Below are 12,949 nucleotides of genomic sequence, written 5' to 3' on the forward strand. Positions count from 1 at the left end.
CCCAGCTCCACATGAATAGGGAGCAGAGCTGTCTGCCGAACATCTCTGTACTAGCGCTATTTTCTGAGGAGCTGGAGCATCTTCGAGCACCTTAGAGGAGAGGATTTATTTGCGTCGGTACCTACAACCTCAAAGTTTATTTTAGACTTCATTCTTATCTCAACAAACGTGTGTGCCTTGTAGCAGAGTTGAGGTTTATTTTAGACTCCATTCTTATCTCAACAAATGTGTGTGCCTTGTAGCAGAGTTCAAAGATAAATAGACGGAACAAGAGCTACTAAAATCGCATATGCGTTTGGCTTTATTTCAGCCAAAGATTACATAAATACATCTGGTCTGGCATCCGTTGACATAAACGATGCTTAAATTATTTCTTGCATGGATTTGGGAGTGGGGCGCCGCAGAGGCACTTGTTGTGCTGGAAGTTGTAGACATCCAACCTCGCCAAGGCGGCCGGAACCTGGCCGCACAGCTTGTTGTAGCTCACGTTGAACTGCCGCAGGTTCGTTACATTCGCCACCTGCGCTGGGATGCCGCCGCGGATGGCGTTGTGGCTCGCATCCATGGCTTGCATCTCCTCCGGGAACTCCACGCCGGAGAGGTCGAAGCTGAGGGCGTTGTGGGACAGGTCAATGCTTTGCAGCTCCTTTGTCCTGCCGAAGAACACGGACGCGTCGCCGGTGAGAGCGTTGTGGGAGAGGTCGACTTGCAGGAAGCCGACTGCAGCGAACTCGGCCGGGATGGAGCCGGAGAGGTGGTTGTCGGAGAGCAAAAGGACTGGGAGAAGAGTGGATTTGGAGAAGAGTGGCGGGATGGTGCCTGTGAGGCTGTTGTTTCTGAGGTCGATGGAGTCTAAGTAACGGAGGCCCCCGAGCGCCGCCGGGATGGTGCCGGAGAGGAAGTTGGAGGAGAGGGTGAGTTCTCTGTATTAGGTTGATCTCTCCATCGAGTGGACTCAACGGCCCATCGGGCCCTGATCTATTCACGCCTTGATCGGGGGGCGCCCAACCGTTCTATGGTTAGTGGGCCCCTGTGACCTGCGATATATAAAGAGGTGGGGGCCGGGACGCACGGTACGAGGTTCACCGCGCCGCCAGACTTCCCACAGATATTCCTTTCCAATCTAGGGCAATCACAGTGCTCACGGGAAGCACCACTGCCACCTCTCCATCTCGATCCCTCTGCGATCACCGGCCCCTACATCACCATGGACGGCTCTGGATCGAGCTCATCCGCACCCAAGGAAGGTAGGTTACCGGAAAGATCTAGCCTACCACGATCCATAGGATCTATCAATGGTATGAGGCCATCTTGGTTAGATGTTTTTCGGTAAAAAAGATAAAACAGAGAAAGAAATAGAGATCCCCTCCCCCAAGAACCCTAGACAGGGCAAAGAACGAATCCTTCAAGGAAACGGAAAAAGTAGCGTTGCCACAAGGCCGCGTTGTTCCTATCGATCTCGATGCGCATCGGCAAGCCGAGGCATCGAGAAGAAGAACACGACCCCTTTTCAGGGGCAAAGATCACCACCACCGATCCATTCGACAGCGGTGCGCTCACCACAAGGGGAACGCACGACCGGCGAAGGGGTCGGCAGGGGCGCAGCCGCTCCGTCCATCTAGGTCGCCGTCGTGCGGCAGTTGCCTCTCTTTCTCTCTGTGGGAAGGTGGTGGATGGAGACAGTAAAAAGAAAAGAAGGGGAAAAGAGTGCTCGGGCGACGCGGTGGCGCGTTGTCGTCGCCGGCGGCCGGCGGAGCCCCGACCCCGCTGCATCACAGACCGGGCGAGGAGACAGATCGGAGACGGGCTCCTCTCTCTCTCTCTCTCTGCCACAGGAGGCTCACGCAAAGAGAAAAAGGGGGAGGGAGGAGAGCTCGAGGGAGCGGTGGCTATCAGCCCCGTCTCCGGTGGCCGGCGGCCGGCCTAGTACCGTGGCGGCCCGGTGAACGGGACAGCAACGCCCGGGGAGAATAAAGAGAGACGAGCGGTGCGTGAGGGGAGGAAATGGATAGGGTTTCCCCTCGCCCCTGCCGTTTCGGTCGGTTTTGTTCGCCCGCAACGAACGCGTGGCCGTCAGATCCAATCCGACGGCTATGATGCAAACCCTAGCGCTGGGATGGGCCACTGGGCCGAAAGTGGACTCGTGCGGCTGGGCTCTGGTTGGCTGACGCGCTGAGCAGGCTGCGAGCGGCTCAGAGAGCAGGCCGTGGGCCGCTTTCCTTCGCTGCAGGCCTCGCGCGCCAGACCGACGCAGGGGCTCAGCTGCTGTTTTCTGTATATAATTTTCCAGTGCTTTTGTCCATATTTTGGGCAGATTTACAATAGTTTTTTCTGTGTAATTTTTTCCAACGAAAATTTTGTTTAGAAAATAGAAAAGTATACAGTAAAAATTCCTGAAAATGATAACAGGAAATTCTCAGAAAAGAAATGTTCATGAATTTTTTATAAAGAAAATAAAAAAGTTCATGAACTTTTATTTTGTAAAAGAAAAGTTTCTGTAAAGATTAAAAAGTTCGTAAATTTTTATTCATGTTTTTCCGCTGCGTATATAAATAATTAATGCTCTTTTACATAGAAAATAAAAGTTTATATAGTATTAAGTTTTTAAGAGCATGTTAAAGTGATTATTAAAATAAATATGATTATGTTATTTTTTATGACCAACGTTGTTTAATAACATGATCATGTTTTATTATTGAAATTTAAAGGTGCATTTATTTCTAGTATTTTGCCCAACGGTAATATAGATCTAATTGCATAGACAATTATATGTTTAATTTGACCAACGTTAGATTAATGCATATGATTGTTATATTGATGTCACTTAAATTGTGATTTCAGGAGGCTTTCACTTGATGAGTTGCCTAAAAGAAGTTCCGACACTCAGAGGTGACAACGACACTGAGTGGAGGAAGAAAGTTGAACTGGCATTTGTTTGTGCTGATCTGGACTGGGTTCTGGATGAACCACAGCCGGTCAGACCTACAGAGCCGGTAAGAGAGACTACTGATGATGCTGCATGGGATAAAAAGAGGGGCGGATTATGCTCCTTTGAAGATGTCCTACATCATAGACAATCAAAAGTGGGTCAATGCAAATAAAAAATGCATGGCCTTTATAAAGAATACAATTGAGAGCACCATTGTGGGCTCCATTGCAGAGTGCACTTCAGCAGCAGAGTTGCTGACAAAGATAAAGAGCCAGTTCACTGGCTCTTCAAAGATATATGCCACCCAGGTGTTAAAACAACTTGTGACAGAACAATACACAGGTGGTAGAATAAAAGAGCACATCCTGAGGATGAGCAATATGGCAGCAAAGTTAAAGCCCATGGATGAGGATCTGGAGATCAAACCAAAGCTCTTCACTGCCAAAGGAGTTTGAAACTTTTGTTATGAATTATAATATGTCATCTGGAACATGGGACATAGAAAAGACAATTGTTATGTGTGTTCAAGAAGAGGACAGACTAAAAGCTTCACATGGTGGAACACTCAACTATGTGAAGGACCACAAGAAAAAGAACTACAATCAAAACAACAAAAGTTCTCCTTCAAAGCCACAAGGAAAAGCTCCCCATCAGCATCAGCGTCAGCAATAGTCTTTCCCAGTGGACAAAGACACTTGTCTCCACTGTAAGCAGACCGGGCATTACAAGAAAGACTGCCCTGTTTGGCTGAAGTCCTTAATGGCAAAGCAAGGTAACAACATTGTTTCCTTAGTTAATGAATCCTTGTACACACAGTTTTCGAAATCTGCTTGGTGGATTGACTCAGGGGCAACTGTTCGTGTTGCAAATTGCTTACAGGGATTCCATTCGACCCGGACTACGCTAAGAAGAGAAGGAGGCATTGAAGTAGCCAATGGAATAAAAGCGGAAGTTGATGCTGTCGGCGACATCTCCTTGGAGTTAGCTGATGGATTCAAGCTTCTACTTAGAGATGTTCTTTATGTTCCTTCATGTAATAGAAACTTAATTAGCGTTTCATGTTTGGACAAAGAAAATTATGAGTGTTATTTTGGACATGGCAAGTGTGCCATCTGGTATAATAATGCTTATGTTGGTAATGCTTTGCTACATGATGAGCTTTATCTGTTATCACTTCGTGAAAAAGTGCATTATGTATGCAATGTGAATGAACATGTTTCCGCGTCGGATAAAGAACGAAAGAAAAGAAAGAGAACATTCGACTCATCGAAATTATGGCACTGTCGCTTGGGCCATATTTCGAAGGGGAGAATAGAAAGATTAGTCAAAAGTGAAATTCTTCCACAGTTAGAATTCTTAGACTTAGAACAATGTGTAGATTGCATTAAAGGAAAGTATATAAAAAATCAAAAAAGGTGCAATCCATAGCACAAGCACACTAGAAATCATCCACACCGACATTTGTGGACCATTTCCGGTGAAAAGTGTGGATGGATATGACTCGTTCATAACATTCACAGATGATTACTCTCGCTATGGTTATATTTATCCAATCAAAGAAAGATCTGAAGCGTTGGATAAATTTAAAATATTCAAAGCTGAAGTTGAAAATCAACATGATAAAAGAATAAAGATAGTAAGGTCCGACCGTGGGGGAGAGTACTATGGTCGGCACACTCCATATGGCCAAGTCCCTGAACCTTTTGCAAAGTTCTTACAGGAGACTGGCATAGTCGCCCAGTATTCAATGCCGGGTGAACCTCAGCAAAATGGGGTAGCTGAAAGGTGCAACCGTACACTTATGGATATGGTGCGCAGCATGATGAGTTATTCCAACTTGCCATTGGGATTATGGATGGAGGCGCTTAAAACCGCCATTCACATTCTCAATAGAGTACCAAGCAAGTCGGTGCCCAAAACACCGTACGAGCTATGGACAGGAAGGGTGCCCTCCCTACATCACTTCAGGGTGTGGGGGTGTCTTGCTGAGGCCAAAATGTTTAATCCAAACATTGCAAAGTTAGATCCCAAAACATTAAGTTGCCACTTCATTGGCTATCCAGACAGATCAAAAGGTTTTCGTTTCTACTTCCCAGATAGATATACAAAGTTTGTAGAAACGAGACATGCAGCCTTCTTTGAGGACGAAATGATGAGGGGGAGGTTGGTAGCTCGAAAATTGATCTTGAGGAGAAGAGGGTGCATGCACCTAATCCGATGATTCATGAGCCATTTTTCTCACTACCGGTTGCAACTCCACCCATGACAACTATGGGGGTAGACCCGGAACCTGTCCGTCAGGAGCCGACTGAACCCGTTGTTGAGCATGAAAGGGATGTGCAACAGCAAATTTTAGAAGAAGTGCTAGAAGTTGAGGCACAGAACGTGCCAGAAACTGAGGCCCTTAGAAGGTCTACAAGTCCAAGAAAGTCAGCTGTTTCTACTGACTTTAAAGTTTATAACACAGAAATGGTTCATATGGAAAAAGATCCCACCTCATATGAAGAAGCCATGAGAAGCCCTCATTCATCAATGTGGATGAAGGCAATGGAAGACGAGATGAAATCGATGAGTTCCAAAGATGTTTGGGACTTAGAGGAAATTCCTAAAGGAGCCAAAACAGTAGGCTGTAAATGGGTCTACAAAATTAAGTATGACTCTAAAGGGAATATAGAAAAGTATAAAGCACGACTCGTGGCAAAAGGATTTACACAAAGAGAAGGGATAGATTACAATGAGATATTTTCTCCAGTCTCATGGAAGGATTCCTTCAGAATCATAATGGCATTAGTTGCTCATTTTGATTTAGAGTTACATCAAATGAATGTTAAGACGGCATTTCTGAATGGTGATTTAAAAGAAAATGTCTACATGAAACAGCCTAAGGGTTTTATCATGGAAGGCAAGGAAAATATGGGATGCCGCCTAAAGAAATCCATTTATGGATTAAGACAAGCCTCTCGGCAGTGGTATCTAAAGTTTAATCAAACGATTAAAAGTTTTGGATTTAAAGAAAACATTGAGGATAATTGCATTTATGCAAAATTTAAAAATGGGAAATATATTTTCCTAATCTTGTATGTGGATGATATCCTGCTTGCTAGCAGTGATGTTCGTCTACTACAAGAAACAAAGAAATACTTATCCTCAAATTTTGACATAACAGATCTTGGTGAAGCATCATGTTTTGGGCATAGAAATTCACTGAGATAGGAACAATGGAGTCTTAGGACTATCGCAGAAAGCATATTTAGAAAAGGTTCTTAAAAAGTATAATATGCATGCGAGTAAAGCCACACCTGCTCCTATAGCCAAGGGCGATAGTTTTGGGAAATTCCAATGTCCCAAGAACCAGTACGAGATCGATCAAATGAAAGCAGTACCATATGCTTCGGCAGTTGGCAGCTTACAGTATGCACAAGTGTGCACTCGCCCTGACTTAGCTTTTATCACCGGGGTACTCGGTAGATATCAAGAGAATCCAGGCATGGAGCACTGAAAGATGGTAAAGAAAGCATTGTGTTATGCGCAAGGCACGAAGGACTACATGATAATATACAGGAGAAGTGATTCCCTAGAGATAAAAGGGTATTCAAACGCAGATTTTGCGGGGGACAGAGATGATAGAAAATCCACGCCAGGATACGTCTTCACTCTCGCTGGGGGAGCTATTTCGTGGAAAAGCTCCAAGCACTCAATAGTTGCATCATCCACGATGTATGCAGAATTTATAGCATGCTTCGAAGCCACGGGGCAGGCGATATGGCTAAAGAAATTTGTACCCGACTTGAAAGTGGTAGATTGTATTCACAAACCACTAAAGATGTACTGTGACAACCAACCCGCAGTATTTTACGCTCACAACAACAAGTCGAGTAATGCTGCCAAAACAATAGAGATAAGGTATTATGTTGTGAAAAATAAAATCCAGGATCAAACTATAAGTCTCGAGCATATAAGAACAAAGGATATGCTTGTGGATCCGCTAACGAAAGGCTTACCACCCAATGTGTTCAAGGAATACATAGCCGTCATGGGTTTAAGGGAAAGCCTTATAATTCCTGGATAGGCCCAAAAGGAACAGAATTTGCTTCTGATCATAACGTATGTTGCAGCTGTATGATTCTAACGGCAATTAAGCTGTGATGATGAAACATGCTCTATGTACCAATATGTGATGAAACAAATAAACTAGAAAGTATAAGGTTAAAGTAAAAGTTGAGATCAAGGGGGAGAATGTTAGGTTGATCTCTCCACCGAATGGGCTCAACGGCCCATCGGGCCCTGATCTATTCGCGCCCTGATCGGGGGCGCCCAACCGTTCTATGGTTGGTGGGCCCCTATGACCTGCGATATATAAAGAGGTGGGGGCCGGGGCGCACGGTACGAGGTTCACCGCGCCGCCAGACTCCCCACTGATATCCCCTTTCGATCTAGGGCAATCGCAGTGCTCATGGGAAGCACCACTGCCACCTCTCCATCTCGATCCCTCTGCGATCACCGGCCCCTACATCACCATGGCCGGCTTTGGATCGAGCTCATCCGCACCCAAGGAAGGTAGGTTACCGGAAAGATCTAGCCTACCACGATCCATAGGATCTATCACTCCGAGCTTGGTCAGTGCGCCCAGGAAGGACGGAACGGGGCCTGAAACAGAGGTGAGAGAGATGCTGAGCGAGGTGAGTTTGGATAGCTTGGCGATTCCCTTGGGGATATGGCCGGAGATGGCCGTGAGGTAATAGAGGTTGAGGACGAGAAGCTCGATGAGGCCGGACATGGCGTCCGGGATGGTGCCCGTAAGGGTGAAATCCACGAAGAAGAGGAGGGAGATGACGTGACCGGCGTCGTTGCAAGTGGCGTCGTGCCGTTCGCAGCACGGGGTGGAAGGAGTCCACGAGGCGAAGTGGCTCTGGTTGCCGAAGGCAGACTTGACAACGAGAAGCGCGGCCTTATCGCTTGGGTGGCAGTCTTTGTTATTCTTGGTGGAGGCGATGACCGCTCCGCCGAGGAGGAGGAGGAGGAGGAGGACGGGGAAGGCATATGCCGAGGGTGGAGTGCTCATGGTGCTCCGGCGGAAGTGACCGGTCTCTCACTTCGGTTGGGGGCCTCTTCCATGAACAGCCGGGCACATATATATCCATTGGTACATTTGATTTGATTGGTTGAGACGATGATGGGAATTCTGTGGCCATCAGTCATGCCATGCACGAGGAGATATATGCTCATTGCCCATTGCCAATTGGTGTACTGGACGACGAAAAAGACGACGATGGGAACATTTTGGCAGCAAGCCTGGCGAGGCAAGCACTGGTCAAAACATAGTCAAAATCCTAGATGCTGACTGCTGGTCAAACTTGGCGGGTAGGCATGCATGCATAGACTAAGAGCATCTCCAACAGACGTCGAACGCGCCGCGCGCAAAAAACTGATTTGCCGCGCGCCCATCGCTTGGTTTGACGCGACGCGCAGCGCTGGCTCTAGCAACCGCGCTAAAATGCAGCGCGCGCGACTCGCCGGTGCATTGCATATGGCATTTTGAACACAAAATGAAGTCGATGAAACATTCAAAATACAATGAACATGATATATAAAATTTCACACAAACAAGTTGATGAAGAAAAGTTTATGCCCACAAGTTCATCCAACCAAATTCAAAATGCAAATCAAGTTCAATACACAAATGAAAGACACATCATTCCTCGTCCTCGTCTTCGTCCTCATCTTCGGAAGACGATTCTTCCGCCTCCGAAGATGAATCTTCCTCCCTCTCCTCATCGCGCACCGCATCACGTGAAGCTCCGATGGTGTTGGCAAGATCTTCAACGGCATCTTCATGAGAATGTGTGCGAGGAGGCACATCGAAAGACATTCCGCCCATGGCGGCCGGAGGTGCACCCATGCCTCCCATGAGAGAAGCAAAACTCATGCCTCCCATGGTGGCCATAGCGTCGGGGGGTGCTCCAAAGCCAGCCATGCCCCCCATTGCACCGCCCACGGTACCTCCGAAGCCACCCATGCCACCGATGGCTCCGAGGCCACCGCCACCCATGGCGCCGAGGCCACCGCCACCCATGGCGCCAAGGCCACCGCCACCCATTGCGCGAATCATGGTTCTTTTTTGGATCAAGACTTTTTCGCGGGCAAGATTGGCATACTCCTTTTGCACCTCATTGAGGATAGATGTGTCCAAGAAGAACAAGTGCTTCTCCCATTCCAACAATCTTGTTCGCTTCTCATTGCTCACCTTCCTCTCCTCCAAAGCCACCTTCCTCTCCTCGGCCGCCGCCCTCCTCTCCTCGGCCGCCAACCTCCTCTCCTCGGCCGCGGCATCTTGGTTCCTTGCCATTTTCCTCACCTCGCTGGCTTCTTTTCTTGCCATCACAATAGCTTTCATAGCATTTTTGAGCTCATCATCTCCTTTCCTCTTCTTCTTTTCGGTTTTGTCTTTCTTGCACCCATCCGGTCGCTTTGGCTTCGAGTATGAAACCGAGTTGGGTGTGGGGCTTCTCTTGCCATCATCACTTGATGCATCATCCTCATCATCATCCAACTTAATTGTTTGCTTCCATTTGTTGCTCAAATGCAAATCATCCAAATCTTCACACTTCTTCCATTTCTCATCATCCTTCAACACTTCATAGCAATGAGGCAAAGTAAATATCCTTCCTTTCTTGATCTTCCCCTTCTTGGTTTTCCTCTCCTCTTCTTTGAACAAGTTTTGCGCAATGTTGGACTACATGAAAACAAAGCAAGTTAGCACCAACAACAAGTATGATGAACATGTATGAAATGCCACTTACTCTATCGTCCTCATTTGTGCCACTTGGGTTCAACTTGTCAACCGCCTTTTGACAGGCCGCCCACCTTTGATAATCTGAGTTGATTGTCGACCACCGGGACCGAAGTGATCGGTCGGAGCGGTCAATTCCACTCACGTTGCGAACATCAAAGTGTTCCTTCATCCGAAGCCAATAAGCATCTCTACTTTGATCACCTCCAACGGATGGATCTCTCGACACTTGCAACCAAGTATTGCATAGTAAGATGTCATCGGCGTTGGTGTAATTGCCCGCTCTTCCTTTCGGTGCGTCGACAATGCCCTCACCCTCCTCGTCCACCTCGAACTCATGGTTTTTGAAATACATGTCATTGGTTTGAGACCAATGCGAATTGTTGGAGCCAACACCCATCGTTGACATGTATGCATCATCATTGAGACTACAAAGTTTTTTGAACAATGCAAATAAGCTATCTATATGTGAATGCATTCAAAAAATAACAAAAAAATGAAATGTTAGAATTTTTTTTACCTTGGGGGCATTTCGTCGAACATGTTGTGCGCGTCGGCCGCCGGCTCAACGAGTGAGCTCGCCGGCGCTTCGGTAGCCGCCGCGCCCGTCGCACGCCCCGCAAGCTTCTTCCTCCTCGCCTTGGAGGTGCCGAAGCCGTCCGCCGCCTTGTTTTTCTTCGCCGTTGTCTTGCCCTTCTTTGGCCGCGCCGCATTGGGGAGCTTTGAGGAGGAGGGGGCGGCGGCTCGGGCCGGCGCCGGTGCGATGCCACCCGCCGCCGAGGTCATCCGCGACAGCATGAAGAGGCCGTGCGCGAGGCCGATGGTCGGAGAAGCTCCGGCGGAGGCGAGGCCAACGCCACCCGGGCTAGGGTTTGCGGCGGCGGCGGCGGCGGGGGGAGGGGAGGTCGCGGCTATAGGACGGGGTGAGCGGGGTGCCGGCGCGTGCGTCCATGGGGTGCGGGTCGCCGGCGCCGGCGCGCACGGGGTGTTGGAGGCGGAGAAGACAGAGTGCAGCGCGAGCGCTCGAGTGTGCCGCGCGCGGAAGCGGGCGCCCCAAATACACCGCGCGAGATAGCGATTCCTGTCACGCGCCCAACTCCTTATACCGCGCGCACGGTTATTGCGCGCCCGCTGGAGCCACCCGCCAGGTTGCACGCGCTAAACTGAGTATATTTGAGGCGCGACGCCTATTTAGCGCGCCTGTTGGAGATGCTCTAATATGCATGCTCTCTACAAGTCATGGATGGGCTCACCAGAAGAGAGTGAGAGACCTTCCCATGAAAAAAATCCCATGTGTAGTATAGTTAGATTTTTTTTATTGAAAGAAAAGATACCTACAAATCCTTCGGATAAGTGTTGCATTTGTATTTTAGGAGAAGGATATTTTTCGTCCCTCAATTCTTTTGAACGTATAAAAATAGTTCCTTAACTTTAAAACAAGCAAAATTTAGTCCCTTAATAATTTTTCAAACTGGATAACTTTAATCCTTTGTACCATTTTGGGTAGTTTTCGTGTGATGTGGAGATGGTTTTGACTAAATATTGACAGGTCAGTTTACAGGTGATTGGGTCCCATTTGCCAGCAGGGAGAAAGAAATACCAAAATGAAAATAAGACCGGCGAGGGGAGAAGAGGGTTTCAATCACCCGGTAGAGCTCAGATTTTTGGGTACGCACAAGAGTTAACCAATCAAGAAAACACCACTTTGTGTTTAAGGGGGTGTTTGTTTTCAGGCATTTTTTTGTGTAGGGACTAGAAAAAGTCCATTTTAAAGACTTTTTTAACAAACGGGAGAGACTTTTTAGGGACTAAATTAGATATTTGGAACTAAATGAAGAAGACTCTCAAGAAGAGTTTTTGAGACTTTTTCAACAATGCCTCTCTATGCACCCATTGGCCCGCCATTCCATATTGTTGTTTGATTGTTATTTTTCTATATACTATGGGCAACATGGTTATTTAATAACCTCTAGCAAGAGACTAGGAACTTTTTAGTCTCTGAAAACAAATATGAAAAGACTTTTTAGGGACTAGAGACTTTTTAGTTGAGACTAAAAAAGTCATAGGACTAGAGAACCAAACACCACCTAAGCTGGAGCTAGATACTTTTATATCTGAAAGCTCTGCCCGAGGCAGAACTGCAGCCACGTCTCCTCACCATGTGACTGCACCAGTACAGCCGCGCACCACATCGGCCATGGCATCCTCGTGGTAGAAGCCACTTCTAGTCTGCTAGACACCGGCTATGACTCCCTCAAAAAAAAAAAAAAGACACCGGCTATGACACGCGGCGTGCGCCCAGCCAAGGACGGCCCCGACCATCTGCAATGTCGCAACCACCACCATCCCCACCGTTACCTCAAGGATGTACTGGAAGGACGCAGCTCAGCTGCTGCGACCGGAAGCTGAGTTCGTCTCACACTTCGCCGTGTCGTGGCGGCCCAGAACAAGGACATGACACATGGTGTATCTGTGGCTCGCGGGGTCCTTCCCTTCCCGGACGTGGAGGCTGAGTGGCATGCCCGCCGTGTCCGCTGAGCACCACCGAGGCGTAATGCGTGGCCAAATACAGGCAGAAGTGGGTGCGCACCCGCTCGTCATGCTCTGCACCCACCAGCGTGCGCAAGAACGGCGAGCCCTCGCCGGCATCTCACCACACCTACACACCTTCGGACCAGCGGCCTGCCGGGCTCTCAATTTTGCGAACGTTACCGCGCCACTCGAGCATCAGCGACGAGGACGAAGCCGGTGAACACAAGCGCCTCCGCAACGTCTACGACGGCGGCCATCGTCAACGTGTCGAAAGGCCGAGATCCGGGATCCATCGGCCATCGTCGACGACCAGCCTAGGCATGTAGGTCCGGCAGGTGGTGCGGGCGGCGTGCTCCTAGTTGGTGCCTAGCCGGGTGATGAAGTGATGCCAGTGGCGAAAGAGCAGGCGCGCATGCCACTTGCTCGAACAAATGCCCACTAGAGAGAGATCACAGGAAGAGTAGATAGGATTCAACTTTGGATAGGATGAGTAGGAGAGATAAAATTTGCCACGTCAGCGAAGACTGGTCAAAACCATGCTGAGTCAGCAGCAATACCGGCTTTGCTGAGACGAGGGACTAAACTTACCCGGTTTGAAGAGTTGAGAGACTAAGGTTTGTCGGTTTTGAAGTTGAGGGATCATCTAGACTTTCGAAAGAGTTAAGAGATGAAAAATATACTTCTCCCTTGTATTATAT

General features: G+C 48.1%; 1 pseudogene; it reads right to left on the reverse strand.

The window, feature by feature from the left end:
* Positions 1-203: 203 nt before the first annotated feature.
* LOC125523122 lies at positions 204-7,991 on the reverse strand (annotated as a pseudogene).
* Positions 7,992-12,949: the final 4,958 nt, after the last annotated feature.

Source organism: Triticum urartu, chromosome 7 (assembly GCF_003073215.2).
Source record: "Triticum urartu cultivar G1812 chromosome 7, Tu2.1, whole genome shotgun sequence".
NCBI classification, from domain to species: domain Eukaryota; kingdom Viridiplantae; phylum Streptophyta; class Magnoliopsida; order Poales; family Poaceae; genus Triticum; species Triticum urartu.